Below are 17,210 nucleotides of genomic sequence, written 5' to 3' on the forward strand. Positions count from 1 at the left end.
TTTCCGTTCCCTGCCTTTGGGCATGTACGGTATGATTACCCTTAATTTACAGAATATCAATTAAAACCCAGAGAAGTTGTGACTTGCCCAAGGTCACAGAGCTATTAAGTGGAAGAAGGAGAACTACAACCACATTTCCTGCCTCTTAAGTCAATATTCTTTCAATGATATATCTTTCTAGTCTAGATGCATATTAGTTAGTAACATTCTTCTGGCACTTTTTGGTCTCTGCTTTGGTTTGTTGGGCAGCTTTTGATATGATAGCTGTCTCTCTCAAACTACATTGTAATATTCCAGAGTGCAAGCGGCCCACATTGTGTTCTCCTATGAAAGCCCAGAACACGGAGCACAGTGCTTTGCATTTAATAGGCACTCAGTAGGTATTTGTTGGCTTATTGATCAACATGATTGTGAAGAACTCACTGTGTAACCTTCCTTCAAAACTTGCGTGTGTTAAAATGTATTTACTATTCAGAGACTAATACGTCTGGTGTCTTTGAGAAGTTTTAGCTTTGCAATGACTTGGCGGGGCAAGCTGCTTAGCATGGATAGGCTGGCTCAAGGATAATCTTTACATATTTCATACAAAGCTTTTCATTGTAAACTGAATATATCAAAGGAGAGAATGAATTATTTGTTTGCCAAAGGAATTACCTTTTGATCTGGGAGAGACGCAAGGAAGGGACTATTATGTAGGCACGTGTTCCTGGGATGTACCTTACTTTATCTCAGCTATTTTCTGAGTGATAAGAGGAAAGAAGAAATAATAGCAGATGTCAGCAAAGTGGTTTAAAGCCCTGCCTTAGAAGATGAGTGGTTTTCAAACCTAAGGGTGTATCAGAATCCCCTGGAGGGCTTGTTAAGACACAGCTTGCTGGGCCCCACCCCCAGAGTTTCTGATTCAGTCAGTCTGAAGTGAGTGGGTCCCAAGAATTTGCATTTCTGACAAGCTCCCAGGTTATGCTGATACCACTGATCCAGGGACCACAGTTTAAGAACAATTGCCTTAGATTAACAAGGTACTTTTCTTAAGAGAGTAACTAATTAGAGATCTGAGCAACAGTCAGCAACTGGGAGAAAAAAAGACCATGGGGAAAGCATGTGACATATGCAGTGGGGAGAGCGTGAACTGGCCAGGAAGCTAGAAGGGCTGGATTCCAGTGCTAGTGGTATTTTCTTAAGCAGTGTCCAAAGCATAGTAATCCACAGTTTAATCCACATGTTCCTGATTTATTTTACTAGTATTTCCCAAATTACATGCTATGGAACCCTACAAGATGTTAATAGGCATTCAATGGGATAAAAAAGGATCCATAGTCAAATAAGGTTGGAAAAATTTGAGGTAAATAAAATTGAACAGGGTTCTTTACTGCAAGTCTTCTTAGAGCCTTTAAAATGCTAAAATGCACTGCAAATCTCCAAGGGGAGATAGAACATGCAGCATTTCTCGGAGTTAGTTGACTCAGGATCCTGTATTAACGACTGGCTAGTTTTTTGTAGCATATGTCTTGAAAAATATTCATTGGTTTACTTCCAAGTGCCAAAGCATTTTATCAGCGAGTGAGGGTGCTTGTAACAATGGAAATGGCACTGGACTAGGAGTCAAAAGGTCTGGGATTTTTGTCCTGCTTCTGTCACTTTGTTCTGCCACAAATTGACATGCTCCCACAAAGAAGGGTGTGACTGAAATTTATCATTCTCTTGCAAATGGTGGCAGCCAGTAGCTCCAGCCAAAATATACACACATTTTTTTTTAATCTGGAATTCACCATGTCCTCAGGAGTATTCAATCTTCAAAGCCAGAAGGTGAGAAGCTCTATGCTGAGAGTATGATAGGAAGGAAGGAAGAAAGGAAGAAAGGAAGGAAGGAGGGAAGGAAGGAACGGAGGAAGGAAGGGAGGAAGGAAGAGACAGGTCATTGCAGACCATGATTCCAACTGGAAAGAACAGGTTAAGAAGCATAGACACACCCTGTGTTTACTTGATTCCCGGCTCTCAGAGAAAGTTTTGTTCCACCAAGAACACTGAGTCAGCTTATTTGTTTACCACAGAGCATTGGAAGTGTGTCTGTCCCCAATTAATCAATAGTTGTTTTTTTCACTTGAACGAAATACAAATTTGACCCCATGGAGAAACATTGCTACATTGATATATAGATAAAATACATGCCCACATTAAACAATCATTTGAAAAGAAACTGATAGGATTTAATATTCAATTAATACTTGCTGAATTTCTACAAGGTACATTAACATACGCAACATGGGGTCCTTGTAGATCCATGTGAAACCTTTTTTAAAGAAAGACAAGGGTCAATTCAGGTTAAAAAATAAAATGTTTACAAGCTTTCTGTCTCTTTTTAAGTTTCGAAGTGAAAATAATATTTAGTTGCATGGAAAAATATATATTCTAATAACTCTGATTATCTATTTCATCGCATAGAAGAATAACAATGAGAACATCAGCAGTGCTTTTAACTAAAATGTTTGAGAAGTAACAACATGGAAGGAGCTTTTTAAATCTTTTCTCTCAAATCAGATATCCTGTATATCTCGGAGCTAGGCAAACTGAACATGCCAAAGGGTCTGCTGTAGACTCCAAAAGCACAGGGCTAAATAGAAATTGCATGTTCTGTCATACAACCCAATAAAGGTGGCTCTGTTGAGTTCTTGGATCATGCCTAGCTTCTGGGGGGTTGAGCTGCATTCACTAAATTGTCTGGTCCCTCTAGCCAAGCAGCTGATTAATGCAGTCAAACCACCTTATCAATCAATTCAAGAAGGTGAAATTGGTTTTTCATCTAGATTTTGACCATAAGGGCTTTCAAGAAAGAAGTTTCCTGAGTCTCCCTTATAAACTCTTTCTGCATATGCCTCTCTTTCCCATGACTGCAGACTTATTTACTCTGGAGCCTCAGTGGTGAACAGCAGCTGGTTGCCACTCTCCTATCCACTTTTTGTCACCCAGAACATGATTTTTCAGAATAGTCTCAACTTCAAAAGGAGACGGGTTCACTCTGGAGTGGGAAGTGGAGAGAATCACTGTGAAGCTTTCTCCTTGCCTATTTTTTTCTACAATTTTAAGTTACTTTCTACTGATCTGCAGTTTTCAGATGTGTGCTGAAAGCTCTGCCTTTCTGTGCTGATTTTTCAGTGTTTCTACCGAGCTTGTCTGGATTTGCTCTTATAGAATGAAATCCCCTTTTTTGGTTTTCCACACAGTCACACTGAGGTTATGAATGTCCACTAACTCAATTCAGAGCTACAATTGAATAGTGTATTAAGAGTACATGTGACTGCCACATGGGCCCTGGACTGCTGAATTCATGGGCAAGTCATTGTTTCCCCAACTATCATGCTCAGGGGCATCACATCAGTCTACGGTGAACATGGATTAATGGATTAATAAGAGCATGATAATAAATAAACAGTGTTCTGATAAGTGGTGTAATATTATTTCTCTTTGCCTTTCAATGGTTTATTTTTATAGTAGCCACAATTTTCTACATCATGGTTGCTGCCTCCCGGTACTGCTTTAATGTAAAAAATTTGCAAATTCATTTGCTTGGACTACAACTCCATGGTAGTGGCAGAACGATTTTAGGAATGTTTTCTGCCACAATTTTCCCTTTGTCCGACCCGTTCCATTTTTAACTTCTAGCTGCTTCCATATATTCCCTCATAAATGAGGCATCCAAGTTGTTTGGGGAGAAGCCATCCATATACACAAAGCCATAACATGTAGATGAGAAGGAAACACTGTCAACTCTCTCATGCCAAACACCCAGATGTTGGCAAGAAGTACATGGACCAAACAGCCTAGTCATTGAACAATTCACCATCTCCTTTTTGATTCATCCAGATCTTTTGGCATTATGTAAACATGGCCAGTTTTTACCCATGATTTTGTCAAAGACTGAAAAAAATACGAAAAATATTATGCTTCTCCTCTGATGAACAATAATCAATGAACTCTCTGTTCAGAAGAGCAAACAGATAATGTTTCACTTAGACCAATAATACTGAATTAAGATAAAATTCCCATGGAAGTATTTTTTACATTCTCCTGAATCACAGGTGAGCTTATAATCCATGTATGTAGGAAAGAATGATAAATGAATTCATATTGATTAGACATTTAAAATAACATGTTTAAAAATATATGACATCACATTAAATATTAGGCAATTATTCATCTAACAGCTTCGAATGTAAGTGGAAGGAAATGGGGTCCAAAGCCCTAAATGTAGTGAAAGATTTAAGTGTTCAACTTTCCACAAATTTTTAGTCTGTTTGATCAGAAATTTATAGTCAGATCATTGTGCCTGGAGCATATAGAAGGTACCTGTGAGTTACAGCAAATTGACTCAATTGATACACCAAACTATTGATCGCTTCAGCCCTCAGAGGGGCTGGGAAAGGCCTGGGGCAGCAAGGGCCCTTGGGCCTTAAAAATAAACTCTTCTATGTATTCCATGAAATGAAAAAGACTGGGAAGCACTGAGGAGGCATCACTCAAAAGGTTTGATGAGATGTGTGTGTGAGTGTGAGTGTGTGAGCTGGGGGAGGAGGTTGTGGGTGGAATAGGAAGTGTAAGGCTAGAGACACGTGTAACACTTGCGAGGGCCCGGGCCTTGGCCTTTCCTCTGAACCTTCTTTACCGGGGCATGTGTTTGCAGGAAACTTCCTTCCTGGATTCAGACCACATGTGCACTATTTGCATTTGCCCTTCTATTTCTGGGCCTGCCTCAGACCAAAGACCACATCTCCCGTGAAACAGGGAGGCAGTAGAGAACTTAAGAGCTCTGGCTATGAAGTCCACTACCTGGGTTCAAACACTGGTGCCACCACTAATTAGCTGGGTCATCTTGGGTCAGTTGACTTCCCTGAGCCTCACTTTCCTCACCTATAAAAGGGGCTAATAACAGTACTTACCTCATAGTTGTTGTGAGGAATAAATCAACTAAGACATGTAAACTGCATATGCCAGTGCCTGGCATAGAGCAGGCACCCATTCAAGGTTGGCTATTATGATTATCGACCAATTACTATGTATCACGTGCTTTATCTTCATCCTTGATCCCCACAACAACCATATGAGGCAGATACTACCATTCCTTATTTCCATTTTACAGGTGAGGAGCCTGAAGCTCAGTAAGATGAGTTCCCCTGCCCAAGGCCACACCGCTAGGAAGAGCAGAAACCAGGCTTCAAGCCCCTCCTTCCTTTACTCCCAAGCCTGTACCCTTTCCACTCATGTCCCTCCACTCATGCTTCTAAAGTTTCCTCTGCCTCATTAAAAGCAATGGCCAGGTCAAGAACCCCCAACACCTCTGCAATTTCCAGGTATAGCGCAAATTATAATAGATTTTGAAGTGAGCAAAAGGAGTTACTGGATATCCTCTCAGTGTAATTCTGGAGGCTCTGGGGATTGTATAGGTCCGGTGTCTGGTGGAATACAATTGATTATTGCTGTGACTATTGACCAGTTTCTCCTGTTTTACATTCATATGGAAATTCATCTTAGCATCCCTTAACTGACTAAATGTGCTCTCTTTTGAGTTCTCTTTGGCACCAGTTGTGATATCTTACTGGTTTCCCCATTAATGACTTAAATGAAACCTTCAACATGTGTTTATTTAAAACAAACATATGACCATGGCGAAGTCACACTGCTCTTGCTAAGGGGATTCTTCCAGGAATCATCCCTCTTCTCTCCTCCCCGTCCCCCTTGCCTACCCTGGGCTGAGAGCTGCTTGCCACAAAGCTACACTCAGAGACAGCAGGGAGCCAAGGGCAAGAATGCTAGTTGGGAGGATGAGGAGGCCTGGAGCCCCTTGCCAGCTCTCTGGCATGCCTTGGACCATGGTGGATGATCCACCTAACCTCTCTGAGCTTCTGTCCCTTCACCTGGAAAATGGAATCTGCAGACTGTACCACAAGGCTTCTTCTGTGACATTTGACTTGGCCTTCGGGAAGAGCAGGCCAGCCCTCTGTATGTCCAGTTGGCAGAGCAGCTGGGGGCTGTGTGATTGATTGATTCAGTTGGTGCGGGCCCATTGCCCACTGTCGCAGGCTCATACTCCCAGATCCTGAGGGAGTGGCTGGGCCTTCTGGATCTAGAACAGTGCAGGGCCAAAGAACCTGCTCAATTCAAGAGCAACTTCTAGATAACTGTTGGAAACTAGGCAAAACATTTGGCTTCGAAGACAAGGAATGTGTGTGTTGCTTCAGGGGGACTTTGTTGTAGTGAGCCTGAAACCTTTGGTGTGGGCTCAGAACTGGGTTTCCTTCTTGCGTCGCTTCTAAAATGCTAGGGTGCCCCCAGGCCAGGGGATCTCCATCTCATCTGGGCTCTCTGTGTTCTCCCTAGCCTAGTGAGGAGGTGCATGGGGTCTTTTGCCTAAGGGCCCACGTTAAAGAGGAGCCCTGCATGCTGGATCATCAAGCTGTGGCTCAGAGAGACCTCAACTCCTGTCTCCTCCCTTCACAGAGAAGAGGATGGACTCTTCCCCTCTCCCTCAGCAATAGCAGTGCCCAGGGCTTACCACGTACCTGGCACTGTGTGAGCACTTTGCATGCATTTCCTCATTAACTCTCACACAACTCTGTGAGGGAGGCACCATTTTGTCACGATTTTACAGAAGAGGAAATGGAAGCTCAGAGCAAGGAGGTGACTTGCTCAAGGTCACACTGATAGTTAAGTTGGTGGAGCCAGGATTCAAATGCAGGTCTAACTTTTGAGACAGCCTCATTTCGCACCTGATTTCAATTGCACAATCCCGGGCAGGTTGGAGGAAGAGAGACAGATGAGGGAGGGAGAGGGCAATTTGTTTGTGACTCCAGAGTGTTCCATGGAGACCTTGGAATCTCCTGGCAGTGAGAACTGGGTGGGCCTATAGGAGTTGTTCAGGGCACTGGAAGTACAGCCCACACCATATTGCAGTGGTCCTCCCTGTGGAGGGCTTCCTACGTGCCTAGCCCCTGGCTATAGCAGCAGAGGCTGCAAAAAGAGAGCTCAGTATCCTGAGAGTATTAGGTTAGGGTGGCTCCTGCCTCCAGGGATCATGGGAGAATTCATCAGAGAGCACTCTGGCCTTTCTAGCAGAAATTGCTTTAGAAAAAGAATAGACGGATTAGAAAGAGCATAAACAGATGAAGTGGACATTTGTCATTTTATTCTGGCCACCTGATAGCTAAATGCCTTTCCTACATTTCAGAATCCTGACCTGGTCTGTTTTGTGCTCCCTCCATCCACCACCGTGGACTCAAAATACAGGGCCTGGCATCCAGCATTACTCATACATAGTTGTTGCCTGAACGAATGTGGTTGAACCCAAGTCTGACTCTAAAATGTATGCTTTAAAAAATTTATTATGAAGATTTTGAACACACACAAAAGTAGAATACAATAATAAACCCCATGTACCCATTATCCAGATTCAATAGCTACCAAGATTTTTCATGTTGGCTTTATTTATCTCCCTTTCTTTTTCTCTTTTATGCTTTGACTTAATGTTTTGAAGGAAATCCCAAGCAATCTATCAGTTATACCTCTACATGCTTCATTATGCATCTCAAAAAATCAGAGATATTTTCATATACAATGACAGTATTGCCATTGTCATTGATAACCAAACTAACAATAATTTCTTTAAAACCATGCTCTCGAGCACTACAAGGTAGTTCCTCCATTCTGCTTTCTTTCTCAGCCACCAGCAGCAAGCATTTCTCACCCTCTGCTCTTGTATCTCTTCTGAGCTAGAATTACAGTTTGATGTGTATTGGGTACTCACAATGTGTCCTTTTAGGTAAGCACGGGACCAGACTGCCCTCTCCCTGTTTTACAAGGTCACACAGTCAATTAGTGGCTGATAAATGAGACTGCGGCACTGTGGCTGGGTCTACACAGCCCCAAACACAATTTTCAAGGAAATTAAGTGAAGTGACTCCTGTCCTGGGGACAATCCCACGTGGTTTCTGTTGCTGTTCACATCCTTGCCACTCAGCCTCAAGCAAATCCTTTCCCTGGGACAGTTCGATCACTGCCCATTGGGACAGCCTGATTAATCGGATCAGTGGGACTCCTGGGTTTGTTCTCCTCCATCTGATTGGAGTGCAGCCGCCACCTACAGGCAGGCAAGCCAAACCCTGGAGCTTTTCTCTTTTTCTTTCCATGTTCCTGGAGCTGACTGGAGGTTGGGCTGGGAGGAGGGCTAATCTCTCCTCTCTTTCCTGGCTGTGATTTGCTCTCTTCCAAAGCAGAAGACTCCCAAAGTACTCATGGGCTGGGACCCAGCAAATACAAGAAGCCACAAAACTACCTCTGCTGCTTTTCTGTTCTTGCTCTCTTCTAGTTTCAGAGACTTCTTAGGTGTCCGGACTCTCCTGAGCTTGACCTCCATTTCTAATTCCCCAGACCTCTTCCACTCTCCTAATCTCCCACTGATTTTCCAGATGAGTCTCTTAGAGCCTTGCATGCCAAAATGAAAACTGGCTAGTGGAAAGGAGGAACCCTTGCTATTGGCTAGTGGAGGATTGATCAGTCTGGTCCAACTGGGACAACAGAAACCACAGAGTATTTAAGGGAGATAGAATTCAGTGTGGGGAACTGGTTACACAGCTGATGAGAGAGCTTTGATGCCAAGTGGAGGACAATGAGGCAACCCAGAGATTAGCCACAGCAGGGAGCTCCTAGGGGCTGGGTCACTTGGTGGAAACTGCAGCCACAGTAAACCTGGTCAGCAGTGTTGGAGCCACAAGAGAAACACAATCACTGCTGGAGACAACCCACAAAGCAGAGAGGGAGGGAGAGAAATAGCCTAGATTCTCTCTTCCTCCTGCTTTCCAATGTTCTACCAGTGCCTTCCATTGGCCAATCCCACTAGAGCCTTGGAAAGAGCCTGAAGAGTCAACTCGTCCCCCTTCCTTCTCCTCACCCCATCCTGCTAGAGCAGAGAAGGGAAAAGGGAGGGATGGATTTGGAGGAAAGTAGGCCTGGGACCAGCATGGACCTAATGGCTGAATATATACCCCTCCTCTTGCCTTTCCCCAGAGAACTTATCTGGATATACTGGAGTCTATCTGGAAACAGTGCTTTCACCCAAAGCCGACAAGAAAAAGTTTTAAGCGTGAGGGTGAAAATGGGCATGAACCTGCTTCCTTGACTCTCTACCTGCAGGTCTTATCCAGATTCCACCCAGTTCTCCTATTTTGCCTCCCCCTGTGGACCCCCCTGCCCTCTCACACACATATGCACAGAGTCCAACAAAGATATGCAGGGCATTTTGCTTTCTGGCAATGTGTGACACATTTAGTGGTTCCCAGGACTGTGTAAACCCAACCTTCTTGCCTGCAGGGCTTCGGCTTGGCAGCAAGGCTCTGAATTGCAATGCTATCAGGCAGGTGAGCTGCCGGCATCACAGTCCAGAAAGCATACCTATTGATTCCTCAGGGGTTCGGCAAGTTTGAATGTGTAGGTGAAGGGAAATGCCTGGGAGGGAAAAAAGAAAGCACCAAACTACGTGCTTTCTCACATTTTATCTCATTTAATCTTCACAGTCCCTCAAGTTTGTGCCCTTCTGCCCATTTTTTAAAAATAAACTTTTTTATTTTGGAATAATTTTAGATTTATGGAACAGTTGCAAAGACAGTACAGGGTTCCTACACACTCACTCAGTTTTCCCTAATGTTACCGGTTTATATTATCATCTTAGGTCCATTTTTACAAATGAGGAAACGGGCTCAGAGATGTTAAGTGACTTGCCCAAGGTCACAAAGCTAGGACACAGCAGAAGAAATAGACATAAATCTGGGTTGGTCCTATCGCATTACACCAGTAGGTTGAATTATGTGTTTCCCTCTTGTTAGGTGAGAAGTCACTCTGTGAACCTGGAATCCTTCACTTCACCTCAAAGTTGGCCTGCAAATATTATCAGAGACCATTCTTCCACAAAGCCATAGAATGTACCAAAACATACATCTGAGGCTATTTAATTCAGGAAAGGCAAATAAGCTTCATTTCATTTGCCAACTTTAATTGAGCAGTAGAGGCTATTTGAGACCCGGTGTTGAGAATGATGCTCAGTTGATGTGTTTGCTCATCAGGAAAGAGTGCTGTGATTGGTTATTGACGCCTGTCATAGACGTTGAAAAGGAGACTGGTGGAACCCATGTGACACATTAGCCATCCGTCAGCAAATCTACTCATTTTCCAAAGTATCTGAGGTCCAGAAAGGAGACAATGTCTTTGCCTCATTAGTGGTACAACTAAGAAACAGAACCCAGGCTCCTGACTCATGGTCTCGTGTTCTTGCTGTTTTATAATGGACTCACAGTAACAATAATAATAACAACTATCACTTAATGAGTGTCTGCTCACTGCCAGGCACTGGGCTAAGCATGTTCCGCTTCCCATACCTTACCTTTAATCCCCACAACCACCCTGCAAGGTAGGTATTTTTATCCCCAACTTACCCAGACTTGGTGAAGTTAAAAAGGCCCGCAGCAAGCAAGTGGTAAAGCTGGAATTTAAACAGAGGCTTAGTCGGCTCCAAAGCCTAAACCCTTGGTTCTCACTTCCTACACACGCAATGTTGAATTTGCCCTCACAGCCCAAAAGCAGGTGGAGATGACCTTGGTCCCAATGATTCGGTTAGGACTAAATGTGGTGGAAAAAAAAGATCATTTTTGCTCTTACCAATTTTCTAAAAACGATTTATTTACAGGACCTTACCTAGCTGGAACTGATTTCTTTGGGCTGTTTCATGTTAGATGCGTTAAAAATTGACATGTTAGGAGAGCTGACGTGAAAGGTGACCTGGTTCACTTACAAATAAATGATTAATATAACCTCATTGTGTAGCTAGTCTGCATTACTGATTCTCTCACTTGGGAGGCTCAGAAACACAACAGGTCAGACAGTAAAATCCATGCTGGCATAAGACTATAGTGTGGGATGACCATGGATGAGTCAGGGAGAATCAGAAGATAATTAACTAAGAGGGAGTTCTATGGAGGCCAAAGATAATTAAAAAACATTCCTTCTCTAACCCAAGAATATCTGTCATTATTAGCAAAGTCCATGAATAGGATAAGGGGAAGAGGTGAGTTAATTAGAATTATTAAATAAAACATTTTAAAGAAACTGACAGGGATCAAATTTCAAAGGGAAAACACTCAATTCGACTGACTTCATTACATCAATTCAACATTGATTAGGGACATATTATGTGTGTGGCTGTGGCCTGCATGCTCAGGGGAGCTATAAAGATACTAGAGTCTTCCTCCCTCATAGTCTACTGAATAGGTACCCAAGTTTTGGCAGGATAGCAAAGAATCTCTTATATACAGACACGCGTGCAATTGACAAAATTGCTTCTGTAAAATAGTATTACGTGCCACTGTACACATATCTTGTATGTCAGATGTTACTGTTACTGTCAAACTAAATGTTTAAACGGCATGGAAATGTCAGATATAGCATAAGCATTCATTATCTACCTATATTTACTTCAGTTGCCAAAACTACTCTAAATATGAGGAATCCTTTCGTTAGAGGCCCCAGTGTGGCCTTACTTATTATTTATGACCACTGGGTCTTTCCTAACTGTTTGATGCCCACGATACACTGGTTATTATAAATTTTGAATATCATGTCTCTCTGCTCAGAGATGTCACTTAGTCATGCCCTCTCCCTTCTGACTCCTCCTCCAGTTTATTCTCACCGATCCTTGCTTTTCCAGCTCCACCTAAACCTGCCATGTTGTGTTCCTTAATGTACGCTACTCCCTTTGCCTGGAATATGCTTGCTTCCTTATCTGCCTAATGATTGCTGGTTTTCCTTCAAGTTCCATCGCAAATATCTTCTCTGTGAAGCTTTCTCAATGCCCTCAGGCGCCCCGCTAGCGCTCCTAGATCTGCGTCTATTATGACGCATTCCATCATGTGGCCATAGTGTGTCGGACCTGTGCCCACTAGAATGTGAGCTCCTTGAGAACAAGGATTGGTTTATTCATGTCTGACTCACTAGGGCATAAAGGAGGGATTCAGGGCTTATGTGTTGAAGGAAGCAGTGAATGTCTTCGGCCTCACTTATCTTCAGAGGCTATTTCCGGGGCTTTAAGATTCAGTCTCCCTTTACTGCCAAGAGGTGGTGAGAGCCGGGCAGATGGACTTGGTATTTAATGAGTTTCTACTAAGTGCCAGGCATCATGCAGAACATTTTACAGGATCTCATGTCTGAAGTAGGTGTTTCTATGTCTATCTGTATTTTACAGATGAGGAAACGGAAATTCAGAACAGTGACCTGCCCAAAGTCATGTAGCTAGCAGGTTGCAAAGCCAAGATTTGACCCTAGGCTGTTGGATTCCAATGGCTTCTCCCCTTCTTTGTGTGTATGGAGGGCGGGACCAGCTCTGGGTAAAACTATGAAGTCAAGTTTGTCTTCTCTTTGGTGTCTTCAGATTCCCTGTGTATCTCAGGGACTCAGTGCCACAGTGCCATTCACACCTGCAGCCTCTGCTATGGCTCCTACAGGAAGCGCATTTTGCTGAGAGCTTCAACCTTCCCAACTCCTCTAAGACTTTGAAACAGGGCAGGATTTTCCCCCAACTTGTGGGCTGTACTAACCTTTTCCAGAGCGCATATTTACATTTTAACGGTGCCCTCCCTAAAAGCAATCTTTAACCCAGAAGCAGGTGGTCCCTGTGGAAGCTGTGTGGGTACTTCTGTGTTGTGGTGAGGGGAACGGGTTGTCTGGGGGCCTCTTGCAACATACACCAACATGGGAGGCTCCTCCTACAACCAAAAGGTGCTTGGCCCCTCCCTCATATGGAATCAGACCAACAAGTGTTTGAATCCAGCTCCATCATTCATTGACTGTGTGACTTGCTACAAATTACCTAACCTCAGTGAGCCTCCGTTTCCTCCCCTGTACATGGATCTAATAACAGTTCTCACCTCCTGGGGCTGTTGTGAGGATGGCATGAGACAACACAGCTACAGCGACCATACCAAATATGCGCTCAAAAGGTGTTACCTGTTTTCTTAAATCTGTTTTTACTAATCCTCTAGCTCACCTCCACTGCCATCCAGATTTCTCTTCCCCCACTGTGTCTTCCCTTGCTTCTCTTTCCTTCTTCTCACCAACATGGCTCTTTTGTCAAAATCTTCCCCTCCTTCCTCAACCCCTTCCCTCCAGCACCCTCAAGCTTTGACAACCCTACATTTCAGACTTTCCAGGTCAGTCCCAGTTCCAGATATTCCCTCCTGATGTCTGACTGCACCACCTGACTCGAATTCAGAGAATAGAGTCCATTCCTCTGAAGAGTGTTGCCACAGTCCACCTTACATAAGGAAGATGAGAGCTGACTGGGTGGCCCCACATCATAATCTGATGGGTTCTGAAAAGGCTCCCCAGGCCCTCTGATATTTCCTTTTTGCCTATGAGTGATGCCACAAACTCTACTGTCAGTGCACGATTTCTTTGAGTCCAATTGCAAAGGATGGTCTGGCATGTGTGCGTGGATAAGGAAGGCTTATTATTTATATCTGAGTGCGAATTCCTTTATCAGAGCCTTTCCTGTAGGGAGAGGAGAGGAAGGGTTATAGGAAGCAGACTCCCCAGGGAAGAGGAAGGCAAGCAGAGGCAGGGCGTGGGGGTTTGGGAAATCAGCGGACTGAAGGCTGTGTCCCCGGCTCAGTTTTGCCTAGGGTGGGCCCTGTGTGTTGCAACAGATATGCGCTTTGGAATGACCAAGGTTGGGAAGCCAGGCCTCAGAGGGAGTGGTTGTAGGCTGAGCTCATCCTGAAATGATGTGGGCTTGGATTCCCGGAGGGCAGAGAGGAGGACCAGGGCAGAGGATATGGTTTTGTGGGAGTCTAAATATGAAAAGAGGGCCTTAGTTTCTCTGAACTTTAGGTGTAGGTGGTGGTTGTGGGTAGGTGGTAGCAGAAAATGGCCCCTGAAGGGGGGCGTCTCCTTTTTCTGACCGGAAACAGAATGAGAATGAACTCAAGGACTGCCCCCTTTTTTTTCAGGAAGCAAACAACTTCTGAGGGTGTGGAAGGGTTCACTGGGTGTTCCCCCTCAAGGGAGGTTAGCCCCTAAGTGAAGCTGTTTGGCTGGCAGAGGGTAGTTGGGTGTTTCCCAATCCAGATAACCAGGTGCTCAGGTGCCCCTCCCTGTAGGCTTTCCAGCTGTCTTTATCTCTTGCCAAGCTGAGCTCTGCCATCCACTGGAGTAGGTGTGAGAGAGGAAGCAGAGTAGCAGTCTCTCCCGGCCCCTGCTCTTCACAGAACACAGGTTAAAAAGAAAGGCCATGGGATGGCCGGTGGCCCAGGGGTTAAGTGCGCATGTTCAGCTCCCGCCGCCCAGGGTTCACCGGTTTGGATCCCAGGTGCAGACATGGCACCGCTGGGCAAGCCACGATGTGGTAGGCATCCCACATATAAAGTAGAGGAAGATGGGCACAGATGCTAGCTCAGGGCCAATCTTCCTCAGCAAAAAGAGGAGGATTGGCAGCAGATGTTAGCTCAGGGCTAATCTTCCTCAAAAAAAAAAAAAAAGGAAGGCCAGAGGCCCCACGCTCATTCTACCACACTTTGCAAACCCCACATGAGGATGCTTATTCTGAAAATTTGTGGGCGTGCTCATAGGGACTTCGGGCCAGATATTTGAAACCATAGCAATAACATTTGACTATTTGGTCAATTCCTTTGAGATACATTGCCAGGGGCTACTTTATATACAGGTTCTAAAAGTGAGGCTTGACCTGAGGAGGAATGAGGAGGTTCCCCATGCTTTACACACACACACACAGAGCCATCTTCCCCACATTTGTCTATGGTATTGAGGCAGCAGAGTTGGGACACCTTAGAACATTAGAAATACATGCTCTGGCTGTGGCCACAAGTCCGCTGTCATTCCCAAGTCCTACTGCTGGACCAGACTCCCCTTTGCCAGATCCGCTGTCCCATATCTATCGTTCTAAAACCCAAAAAGCTCTGAAAACTGAGAGTGTTTTGTAAGTTTGTGGCAAATTCATTTGGCAGAAAAACTTGAACTGGCATAAGGCTATTTAGTCTTGATTTATCACACCCTGTGTGAATATTCCTGTTTTTCTCTAGAAATATCAACGTACTTCATTATTGGTGCTGCCTCAGACCCCACCAGAGGTGACATATAATATTATGCTATATGCGCCCTATTGCCCTTTTAAAATCCAAGCCATCCCAAATTCCTTCTATTATAGCATGCCTCCCACTGTCTGGTAATGATCTATTTGGTGTATCTCCCTCATTAGGCTGTGACCTCCTCCAGTGCCTCGCACACAGTCCAACATGTGGTTGGGGCTCTACCAATGTTTTAGGGGTGAAGAATGAATGGCCTTTAGTGTTTAAGGAGACTTGTTGTCATAAAGTTCTTTCTTACATCTAACCTAAAGTGCCTCGTGCTGCCATTCATTTATTCTGTGCCATCAACAGCGAGGAAGAACAGCTGGTCAGCCTTCATTTGTTTCCTCTGGGGGCTAAATCGTCCTTATAATCCTAATACCTTTAACCTTTTCCCCTAGATCCTCTTTTCCAATCCCTTAATCATCTTCATTGCTGTCTTCTGAAGCCTTTACAGGTTCTTTCATCTGAAATTGTGGCCTAGTGCTCAGGATCGGGCTGCAAAGAGCTCAGCTATTACACATAATAGGCCTCTCGTTTCTATGGTGAACTTTTCCAATCGCTTTCATTTGGTTGGACTAAGAAACTTTGCCTTTTAAAATACACTTACAGGGCAAACTCGGGGGGCCATGAATGACTTTCTCCCGAGTGGGCTGCTTGGTAAAAAGAAGGAAAAACAGCACTGTCTGACCATAGCAAACTGCAATTACGGAAAGTTGAAAGCAACAGGTAACACATGTAATAGGAACCTGCATGCAAAAAGCACTGTTGATAATTACAGTGACCTCAGCCTGTCATTTTTACCTCGGGAGAACCAGCCTTGTTTGTGCGCATCATGTGCCTCTTCTCTAACAAGGTTGCTAAAGGCCATTTCTGACCACTCACTTCCCATTAAATGCAGCGAGTGAGCCTGACTCGGTCTGGTTTATTGCAAAACCACTGGATTAAGTTAAACTCCTCACTAATTAAGCCTGTTAGATTTCCTGTAACTCACGATTTTTCTTGGCATAAGTAAAAACATTTGACTTAGAGGCAAAATGTATTGTATTAATAACCAGGAAACAAGAAAATACACATGGTAGCATTTTCGGGAGCAAATTCTGTCATCCACATTCTGTTGGAATCGCCATCATGATTTTTCCTAATAACCCAAAGCGTTTCCTTTTGGGGTGGAAACTATACATACTGCGATGGAGACTCACAGACAAATTTTAGCCAGTGAAATTAGAAAAATCTATTCAGGTGTGCCTGTTGCTTCTCCCAAGCATGAGTCAGAGCCTTTTGTGGGGTTTTGTGTACACGTATTTTCCAAGAGGCGCTGTTGGGTTTTTACATACAGTTCACTCTTTTTTAAAAGGTCACATTAGCATTTTCCTATCCTTTCTAGTGTTGTTGTACCTCAGGGAAGGAGATGTAGGATGCCAAATTGCAAAGGGAGGTTGAGAATGGAATATTGAAATTGGATGACCAAGAGCTCCCAGAGAGGGGCCTCAATGGCAGAAGGGAGCCCCTTCTGGGCAAGTAGGTGGCAGCATGAACGCCAGATCAACCTGGGGGAGGAGTGGCTGGCGCAGGACTGCTGCAGCACTTTCTTCACCTCACCGTTTGACCAGGCCTGGCCGGCTCTTCCCCGAGAATACTAGCGCTCCCATTGCTAATGGGAGACGGTGGAATGTTCTTTCGAAATTTCTAGATGTCTTTGGCCAATGCTAGCAATAGTCTTTTTCTCTCTTTTAATGATTATAGTAAGCTACCTTTTTAGGGAACATTAACTGTGTGGTTGGTTCTGTGCTAAGTGCTTTACATAATGTATCTCTTTTAATTCTCACAACAATTCTTCCAAGAAGGTACTGTTATTACCTTCAATTTCCACAAGGGGGAAACTGGCTCAGAGAGGTTAGGCAACCTGGGCAAGGTCACACAGCTAGTAAAGTGGCAGAGCCAGAACTCAGACCCAGATCTGCCTGACACCAAACCTGGTTCAGAACCACTCTGTGTAAGTCCTTGTAAAGTCAAACAGCCACCTTAATCAGCTTG

General features: G+C 44.2%; 1 protein-coding gene and 1 long non-coding RNA gene across 3 annotated transcripts in view; one reads left to right on the forward strand and one right to left on the reverse strand.

The window, feature by feature from the left end:
• Positions 1 to 17,210, reverse strand: part of LOC138921740 (uncharacterized) — a 76,741-nt gene that overhangs the window by 26,430 nt on the left and 33,101 nt on the right. The gene's annotated exons all lie outside the window — the stretch shown is intronic.
• The window catches only part of RTL9 (retrotransposon Gag like 9), a 79,157-nt gene that overhangs the window by 12,098 nt on the left and 49,849 nt on the right, over positions 1 to 17,210 (forward strand). The gene's annotated exons all lie outside the window — the stretch shown is intronic.

The sequence above is a fragment of the Equus caballus genome, chromosome X (genome assembly GCF_041296265.1).
Source record: "Equus caballus isolate H_3958 breed thoroughbred chromosome X, TB-T2T, whole genome shotgun sequence".
Classification (NCBI taxonomy): domain Eukaryota; kingdom Metazoa; phylum Chordata; class Mammalia; order Perissodactyla; family Equidae; genus Equus; species Equus caballus.